The sequence below is a fragment of the Manis javanica genome, chromosome 5, assembly GCF_040802235.1.
Source record: "Manis javanica isolate MJ-LG chromosome 5, MJ_LKY, whole genome shotgun sequence".
NCBI lineage: Eukaryota > Metazoa > Chordata > Mammalia > Pholidota > Manidae > Manis > Manis javanica.
This window is the reverse complement of record NC_133160.1, coordinates 2,326,314-2,336,589: the sequence shown is the minus strand read 5'-3', so window position 1 is coordinate 2,336,589 and position 10,276 is coordinate 2,326,314.

The following is a 10,276-nucleotide window of genomic DNA, read 5'->3' as shown; positions in this document are numbered from 1 at the left end:
GTTTTCTGCACTGTGGTTAATTATCAGCAGAGGAAACCTGGAGAAAATCCTCATAATCTTTTCCCTGGTTCTTGTGGAAGGATTAAAAATTGGAGTGTTCACCCCCGTAGCTTCCAGCAGCTCTTTGCATGCCCTCTCATGACCGCATTCTGGGGAGCAGGCCGACTTCTCTGGAGAGGCAGAGATGTGGCTTCTGCACACACATCATGCTAGAAGGTTAAACCAGTAATGCTGATTTTCTTTAAAGATGAATTTACCTTCTACCAAAGCAGAGATGCATTGACTACTGGGGATTTAGAATAATCTTCCTGAGAAATAAACACAAATACTGTACAAACAGAGACGGGGGACATTAGCACTCCGCAGGCCCTCCTCTGAGCTGCTGCATTTCTCCCAACTCCTTTTTATCCTGACAACCGCCGCCGCCCCATTCCAGAGCCCATTTGCATGTGGCGATGATGTTTTCACTCCAAGGCAGTGACAACAGGTCTTTTGTCTTCTTGTCATTTTCTCTGCATTAAAATATTAACACACATGCCCTGAAGGACTGGTGATGAAGTTTAGACTCTGGAATGAAATGGATATTCCTTATGCGTTCAAAAATAATTGACTGATCCTGGATCATACCAACTCTTGATTTATTTAAGTTTTTGTGAAAATAAGTATTAAGGTTAATTGATATTGGGGATGAAAATATGGTCCAAGGAATGGATCACTAATGAAATCAAAGTGAGATTTTTTTCAATGTGGCCAGGTAGTTGTATTTAAAACGTGCATGTGTAGTGGATGGGAGGCTTTTACACAATAGGGATCTCAGAGAGGAAACTTTTGTTCAAAGGTCTAAATCTGTACATCCTAATGGTCTTTGTTCTGGTAGAAGCCTCGTTATAACACTGCTACTACGAAACTCCTTTGGTTGCAGTGACAGAAACTGAAGGACTCATCGGCTCATGTGGCTCTAGGTAGGGGGATAGGACTACCTTCAGGTACAGCTGGATCCAGGGGCTGCAGCGGAAGTATGCTCTCCCCTCTGCATCCTCAGCTGCTTTCCCCTCAGCCTACTGTCATTACAGCTGCAGGCTCTCAGGCTGCCTGCACGTGGGAGACAAAGTGAGCAACCGCAGCCTGAGCCGCACAATTTCTCCCCGTATTGGCCCCAGCAGGAAGTGTAACCTCTGCTTCCACCTGAGGGAACGTGCCCACTCAGTGGTCCTCAGAAGGGCAGCAAGCACTCAGGAGGCATTGTGCACCTTTGGCAACACAGTGATTGGGGGAGGATGCTTCTGACATTGACAAGGGGAGTGGGGCCGCGGGGATGCCTGACACCCTGCGACGTGCAGGCTGCTCAACCGCCCTGCGCAGTGAAGCCCTGGGCTCCATGAGGCTTAGACCTTATATAGGAAGAAGCTTGCTAACAATTATTTGAGCCTCAGGTTTGAATGCTGGTTTGCAAGTAACACAAAACATTCGTGATACACACAGAACTTTCCAGAAGCATAACCTCCGTGAGTCTAGGGATGACTGCAATTGTTTGTGGGGTGGGGGCTTCATCATGGAAAGTCACGTCTCTGACAGTCATACCGCTGGTGGGAGTGAGCAGCCAACTAGCTAGTCTGCCTTGGACCTGCTTTCCAGGTGCCACACTCACCCCTGGGAAGAGCCCTGACCGCTCACTGTGTCTTCCAGGGTGGGCACTCCCGAACATTTACATTTAGAAATATGTATTTTATTATAGATTGCCCTGCATTCCATTGACCTTTATATTACAGTTAGGGCATAAAATCAATTTCTTATTAAATTATGTGTGTAGGTAAGTTCTGCTATTTCATTTGGGGGCAACACATATCCTTTATGAATGACCATGTGATGGTGCAGACGGGGTGGGGGGATGATTGAGTCTCCCTCCCAAACCACAGTGAATGGAGGGCGCTCGCACCCTCCTCGGAAGGGATCCAGGCTGTCAAAAACAAACCCTGATAGCACATGATGTCTACACGGTCAGAGATAAAATGCAATGAAAAAAAAATAGAAGCATATGCAGAAATAAATATAGACTCAAATATCAGTGCATTTGTATCCGTCAGCGGTCTCCAGAGACAGGGCCAATAGAATGTAAATAGAGATAGAAAGAGATGTGTTATTATAAATAATTGGCTCCCATGACCTCGGGCCAAGAAGTCCCAGGATCTGCAGCCAACAGGAGAGCCCATGGTGGGGTCCCAGGTTGAAAGCCGGCTGGCGTGGCCCCCAAGACCCGATACTTCTCTTGAAGACCCGAGGCAGAGAAGGCCCCTCCTACCAGATGTAAGGTAGACCTTCCTGTTCTATTTGGGTGTTCCTCGGGTTGGGGGAGGCCCACCCAGCCTGGGAGGGCCATCTGCTTTACTCAGTCTACCGGCCAGATATTAATCTCACCCAGAGACACCCTCACAGACACACCCAGGATGGTGATGTCTGACCAAATATCTAGGCCCTTCCCGACCCAGTCACATTGACACAGAAGATTAATGATCACATTATCACCACATACATAACTGAAGTCCCAGAAGGTACAGATGGGGAGAAAAGGTTCTCTTTATAAGCATCTATGCATCTTAACAACAAGGCCCACTGTTGCATCGTCTAGGAACATAATTCTCAAATGAGGCTTTACAGGAAATTTTCCTGGGGTTTACTTTTTAAGGATTAAAGGTGCCAAGGAAACAGTCTCTTAATAAAGTGATTCTGAAGCCTGATTTTACCTATCAGGATGGATGTTCTCAAAATCACACCTCTTATATTAGAAATTAGTGAATTACTATAATCCAGGGTTTCTCCTCCTCGGCACTATTGACATCTTGGAGCAGATGATTCTCAGTTGCGGGGTGGATCTGTGACATGCAAGCTGTTTAGCAGCATCCCTGGCCTCACAGATGCCAGTGGTACAACCCCACCCCCATAGCTGTGATGGCCACCAATGTCTCCAGACACAGCCACATGTGCCCTGGGGACAAACTGCCCCTGCTGAGCTGAGACCAAGGGTTGTAAAGGAAAGAGCACAGGAAACCTCTCAGTCCTGGCTGACAATTTTGTTTTTAATTTAATAGGGACCGTGGGCCATCCCGGTGCCATGAAGGACAAGCTGGTGTGCGTGGGTTCCCCGCCAGGGGCACTCCTGAGTTCCACATCCGAAAGGCTTTCAAAAAGCATCTCTGCAGAGAGCCAGGCCAAGACAGCCATCCTGTTTGCCACCGTGAGGGTGTCAGAATGGCATCGGCGTGCCCTTCCCATGCAGGCAGGCGCTGGCTCAGTGTGTGCGGGCGAGCTCACATCTCTGCACCCCAACTTGCCGCTGGGTGGGTGAGCAGGGAGAAAGCGGGTCGGCGAGCTCAGCTTTTCAGAGCAACAGCGAGTGTCCCTTTTTAAACTTCCTACAGATGTTTCAAAGAGCAAAGTTTGATGGGCACTCACACATTCAGTATGAGAGAATCAAGACCATGATTAAATTGGATCGTATTAAAGATTAATACAAAATTAGATTCAAACATAGCTTTAAAGACCTTTACATTCAAAAGAGTCCAGCAGAGACGGAAAAGCAGAATTTCCCCCAAGGCACGGTCACCCCTCCTTTTGTCTCTCTTGGACGTGAAGCTCCCACCACAGGCTGAAAGCGCCTCTGACAGGCAACGGATAGTTCCCCCAAGTTGTGCTTGAAGGACACAGAGAAGACGCCAATGGACAAAACAATCCAAGTGACGGAGGCAGCGGGACACCGACCTGGAGTGAGCCTCTCCCATCTGCCAGAGTGACGTGGCCACACGCGCTCTGCTCCCCACGCCTCGCTGCTTGTCTGCCGGTGTCCGTGGTGGGAGGTGGCTCGCGTTACCATCATGAATGTGCTGCCCTAAGACCAAACCTCAGTTTGGCATCCAAGGGCCCATCATCTCCCAGGTGTGGTGTCTGCCTCCTTACGGCTGCGTCTTACTCTGTCTCCTAAGACGTAACGCACGTGGCACCATGCCCCTGCTCAGAACTCTCGAGCATTTACAATAAAACACCAGCGTGGGACGGAGCCCAAGGGTCCACCGTGAAAAACCAGAAAAAGAACAAATTAAACCCAACATAATTAGGATAAAGGGAATGACAAAGTGGAAATCAATGAAGTAGAAAGCAAACAATAAAACAATCAAAAAATATAAACATGTTTTTAAAGGGCTAATAATATTAACAAACACCCAGCTACAATGAAGAAAAGAAAGACATTTAAAATTACCAGTATGAGGAATAAAAGGAGGGCCATCACTAAGATTCTGCAGTGGTGAAATGATAAGGGAATACTGTGAGTGAGCTGATGCCAGTAAATTGTAAACATAGATGAAATGACAAATGCTTAAAACATGTAACTTGTCAAAATTCACACAAGAAGAGGTATAAAAGCGACTGGAGAAGAAATACATAGCCTGAAAGTCCTATATCTCTGAAAGAAATTGAATCTGTTATTCAAAAAGTTTCCTACAAAAGAGACTCCAGGCTGGACTTTTACGTCCCCCGTCCCCAGGCACCCACTGCTGCCTTCCCTTCCACTGATGAAATTGTTAAATTTGAGTGTCACACTCAAACTTGAGTGTCAGGCTGTCCATCACCAGTGAGGCTGTCACAGCCAGATGGCCAATGACTTCAAAATCTGCTGTGGAGTCAGCCCGCTGGGTCATTCCTGCCAGCAGTTGTCACAGGCAAGTGTCCCCAGGTAGGAGACCTGCAGGAGAGGGACTGGGAAGTCCTCTCAGGCTTGACCACCGTGGCAGAGGAAAGGCAGCGGGATTAGACAGAACTAGCACCTAAGCTGGGAGGCAGCCGTGCCCGAGGGCCAGCCAGGCCCTGCCAGGCCCCCCGTGTGAAGGCGAGGACACCGCTCCCCAGCAGGGACTGGCCACTGGGTGCGTGCTGCCCAGGGAAGGTGCAGACAAGGGACTCAGCTGCAAGCTAATGGCCACAGATACTCCAAGCACGCGAGACGGCACACTTCAGTGTCCACTATTGTCAATGTACAGAAATCAATTGTAGTTTTATGTCTTAACAACGAATCATGCATCACAAAATACTAAAAAAGTATTATTTATAGTAGCATCAGAAAACATAAAATTCTTTGGCATAAACTGAATGAAAGTGCAAGACTTCTGCCCCCAAAACTAAAAAAAGTACTGCAGACAGAAGTTCCGGTAGAAACTGTATGCCTGGTGGTCATGAAGAGAACTCAAGACTGTTAAGACGTCAGCTTTCCTCTGAAGTGATTCATACAGCCCATGCACCCTGCAAGACGCCTAGCATGCCTTTCTGTAGAAGCTGATGGGCAGATTCTAAAATGTACATGGAAATGCAAAGAACCGAGAGCATCTGAAGTGATACTGAAGAGAAGAAATGTATTTGGAGGTCTTAGCCTATCCAGCTTCAAGGTCTGCTACCCTGCAAGTATCCAGACAGTGGCATTTGCGTGAAGATAGACAAATTGACCAATGGAAGAGAATAAAGACCAGCAATAGACCCACCCATATATAGATACCTGACTTTTTTTTTTACAAAGATGTCAAAGTAATTCACTGGGGAAAATTTGTCTTCTCCACCACTGCTACCAGAATAATTAGATATTCAGACTCATCTCACCATCACCTCAAACCCTGCCTCACCCCACACACAAAAATAAATTTGAGATGGATCACAGACTGATCGTAAAAGCTAAGACTATAAAACTTCTAGAAGAAAACAGAGGAGATTAACTTTATGAACTTGGAAGAAATATTTCCTAAACAGCACCAAAAAGCATTAAACTACTTGACAAATTGGACTTCGTCAAGGTGAAAAACGTCTGCTTTTTAAAAAGATCATTAAGAAAATGAGAAGATAAGTCACAGACTCGTTCAGAAATAGTCACAGTACTTGCATGACAAAAAGCCTATGCAGAAAAAAATCTTCTTTGAATCAATAATAAAAAGACCAACAGCTCAATTCTTAAGATAGGTAAAGACTTAAATAGGCATTTTACAAAAGAATATATACAAATACGTAAGCAGTACAATAAGTACACGAAGTTGTGCCCAGTGTCATCAGTGATCAGGGAAATACGGGTTAAATCCCCAAAGAAATACCGTTTTCACACCCACTGGAATGGTCTTCTCTGTGGTGGCCGGTGGAGCACCGGGAACCCCACATGCTGCGGATAGAAATAAAAAGTGGCAGACCCACCTGGGAGACAGGTTGGCAGTCTCTTAGACTATCCCGTCACCCTGCAGCTCACCTCTGATTTTACTCAGGAGAAATGAAAACTTACATCCACAAAAAGGACTTATTTCCTCATTGGCCCAAACTGGAAACAACCCACGTATCACCAACAGGTATTGACACATGGAATATGGCTCATCAAGAGCAGGACGCCAGCCTTTGGTACTTGCAGCCAAAAGCTCTCATCAATAACACGCTGTGGGAAGAGCAACTGTGGGTTTGTCACCCAACTTTTTTCTGCCTCAGTTTACTCATCTGCAGAGCAGGGTGATGAGAACACCTCTTCCTGGAGGGCTGCTTGAAGGATTCAAGAGTTAAATCTTGCAAAGCACTTTCGACAGCACCAGGCACGCTCCCCGCTCCAGGCCCATTCCGTGCCGGCTCTGGTAAGGGGGCTGTTCTAGTAGAATATCAGTGGGGTCCAAGCAGACAGCAGTGAACCTGGGGCAGGAGATGCGGCTTTACCCTCAGTTCTGCTCGCAGCCAGGTGGGCGGGTGGGTTTAGGGGAGCTCCAAGCGGCGGCTCTCCCTCTCCCCACCTGCCAAAGGAAGTCAGACTCCATCAAGGTTTCTGAACTGCAACCCTTTGTGGACCACTTTCTCCATTTTTGCCTTGTCCATAGAACACGTATTTTATATTTATTTTATATTTTACTGAATATTTTCCTTTAAATCAACTTGCTTTTCAAAATTAATTACATCTAACTTCATCCTAAGCTATAATTAAATTAAGGGTTTGATTTGTTAATTAAGTGTTTTCCTAAAATACATTGACAGAGTTGTTTGATTGTTAAAAAAACAACAAATCTCTGTGCCTGGGCTCCCTAAAACCGTCTTGCGTGCCTTCGAGAGGGACAGGGATGGGTGGTGTGCAAGCTCTTTCCTGCTTGAGGCACACGCAGTGCAGACAGCATTGCTAGGAGACCCCCAGCTTCGGCGTGTGAGGAAAGAGAGGCCAGCCACGTGGCCTCCCAGCATGCCTGCGAGGTGATGAGGGTCAGGGTGTCCAGTGTCTGGGTGGCGATGAGGATGGGGGCTCCGCGGGAGATTGGGAGGCGACTAGGGAGACACATACACAGGAAGGAGGAGAAAGAGTCCGCATGGACTTCCTGCTGGGACGTGTTCTCCCCACCAGGATATTGTCTAGCATTGCTTGATATTTCCACTGGGAAAAAGTGGCAGCGGTCTCAGCTGGGGACTTGACTTAGATCATTAATAGTGGTCAGAGCCTGCAGCTATTAAGCAAGCTGCACTGCTGCAAGGGCCACGCCCCAGCTGTGCCCTGAGGTACATGGCATGGCACTTGCTTTGTCTCTGTGTCACAGAGGCCCCACCTTCTCATAAGCCAAAAGTACACAGGGGTCATGTTCACCATGAGAGGCAGACGCTCCTTTCAGATTAAACTCGCTTGCCTGGAGACATGCGCACCTCCTCCCACCACGTCGGAACCTCTCTGGGCCATTTGTAAACTTTTAGGTATGCCTGACAGTGAGGAGAATGGCAGGACGTGAGGCCAGAGAAGTGGGTGAGGGCAGGATCATTTTGCGGGGACTGGCAAACTTTCTGCAAAAAGCCAGAAAGTAAAGATTTTCGTCTTTGCCGGCCATGTGGTGCCTGTCATAGCCACTCATCTCTGCCCTTGCGACACAAGAGAGTAGCCGCGGATAACACGCAGACGGTGGGCATGGCTGCACACCAGGTGAAGGTGGGCCTGGCCTGGGTGACCACATGTGGTGTTGACCTTGGGGCACCCCAAGGGAGGCCACTTCCTGCAGATGGACCCACTCCTCCCAGGTTAGGGTCCTTGATGAGTTTGGTAATGGGCCCCTGAGCCAAGGGACAAGGACCCCTGCCTGAGCCACGGTGAGCCTTGCTTCCTGATGCATGTGGCTGGACCCATTTCCAGCGCCAACTGTTTCCTGCCTGCCACCGAGAGCTCCTGGAACATAGCTCTCTTTGCATCCCCACCCCCAGTTTGTGGCCGGCGCTCCATGAAATACCTCTCCGTGACATACGACATCCTTTTCAATCCTGCAGACTAACAGTCATAGGGCCATTTCTCTTAGCTCCTCTATGACCCCCAAATGCAGCACTGGTTGCCACCTCTACACGGTTGGTGGCCCCACCCTCCTAAGGGGGTTGCCCACTGAGAGCTGCCAGTGGTTAAAATCATGCTAGACAGAAGTACACTTTGAATCTGACTTCCTCAGCTGACAAAGGGGGCACGAGGCAGAGGACTTCTCAGACCCTGCTGACCCTACAGTGGTGCACAGCAAGGGCGCAGGTACCGACTGATGGGGGCCCCCGGGCCCGTGGAAGTGGCCAGAAACAGAAGGGCGCCCGTCCAACTGTCTGCCGCCTTCTCTCCTACAGTCACAGTCAAATCACGGCATTACCAGAACTTTTAATTAAAAAAAGAAAAGGAGCTGGCTGCCCAAAGTTACTTCGTTGAAACAAACACCCCGAAAAATGTGTCCCTCTGGCCTTTCCCAAGTCAGAGCTGGAGCTCAGACTCCCTGGATGTCCCGGCCGGCCCTCCACTTGCCTGTCTCTGTGTCGCCCAGCCCGGGCGTTTGACTCACCTCCTGCCTGGTGGCTGGAAAGCATGCTCATGGGTCTGTCTTTTCCAGGGTGAGTGTGGTTTCTACAGAAAGAGCCCCAGAGGGGCCGTGAGCTCCATGTGCACTGGGCTCATGGACCACGGGACCCATGTGTGCTCATGCCCAGGATGGGGATGGAACACAGATCACACTGACCCTGTTAGGACTCTGAGCAGGGTCGAATCTCAGATGCTTTGTTGTGGCTTCGGGGTGGCTGGGTCCTGGGGAGCGGAGCAGCAGGCGGTGGCATGGACATGCAAGGGCCTAGGGCGGAGGCTGTTTGCCAGCCACAACGGAGGTTCCAGGATGCAGGTGGTGGTGTAGAGTTGGCCAAGAAGTGACGGACTGGGATGGAGACATGACATGGGGACACGGGGCCAGGGAGGGAGCCGCAACATGTGGTCCACTCCAGGCTGCTTTCTGGTCCCAGGGCGCAGACTGCTGGCTTCGTTTCCATGCGGTGGACATTCCCAGAAGACCTGAGCTGCCCCCACGTATTATGCTTCCCGGAGGACCAAAGCTTTTTTAATCTGTAAGCCTATCTTGCTAACAAACACAGATCCCAGCCCCCAGGCCACAGTGAATTCCCAGGATGGCGGGGCCCATGCCAGGCCAAAGCGAGTCCTGTTTTGACATGGGTGCTGGGGAGAATTGCACCTTCTCTGGGGGCAGCGGCAGCCTGGGGTGCCCTGTAGATGGGCCCAGATGAGATGAGTCCCCACGTCCTTCCCTGCAGGATGCACATGGGGCTGGCGGCATCTGACTGCCCTGTGTCCCAGCGGCTTTCAGCAGGGCCCCACGGGAGCTGCCCTCTGCCTCTCTCGGTCCCTGTTACTTCTGGGGGAGCCCCTCAGACTTCCTTCCCTGGCCCCACCAGTGGGCCCTGTGCAGCCTGGCCTCTGGGGCACGGCAGCCCCTTGCTTCCAACAGGGGCCCTCCTGGGACTTTTTCTGGCGTCTCAGAAGGCTGTGCATCTTTCCAGGCTGACACTGCGGACTGTGGCGGCCTGTTGCCCAGGGGTCATCCCTGTCACCCTGTGGGGAGAATGTGCCTGCAGATGAAGCCCCCATGGGAAACAGAGCCCTGGAGTCTGGGACGACTGAGACAGCCCAGCTCTCTGCACCTGCAAACTCCTGTGATTCCTCCCCACCCCCCAACCCCCATCACAGGCACTGACAGGGCCCGTGTGGCTCGGTCCCCAGGAGCTGACATCTGGCCCGGCTGTCCCACAGGTGTGCTAAGTGGTCTCTGCATGGTGACCTGCCAGCTGTCTTCCTGGGAGAGTAGAGGAGGTGGATGTCAGCAGTCTGGGCCCTTCTCACATGGGGACAGGATCGTGTGTACAGCGCAGCCGTCCTCCGAGGTGCCCAGGAGCAATCTGCATGCCCTCCTGCACCAGAGACTGCAGCATCGCAGGAGCC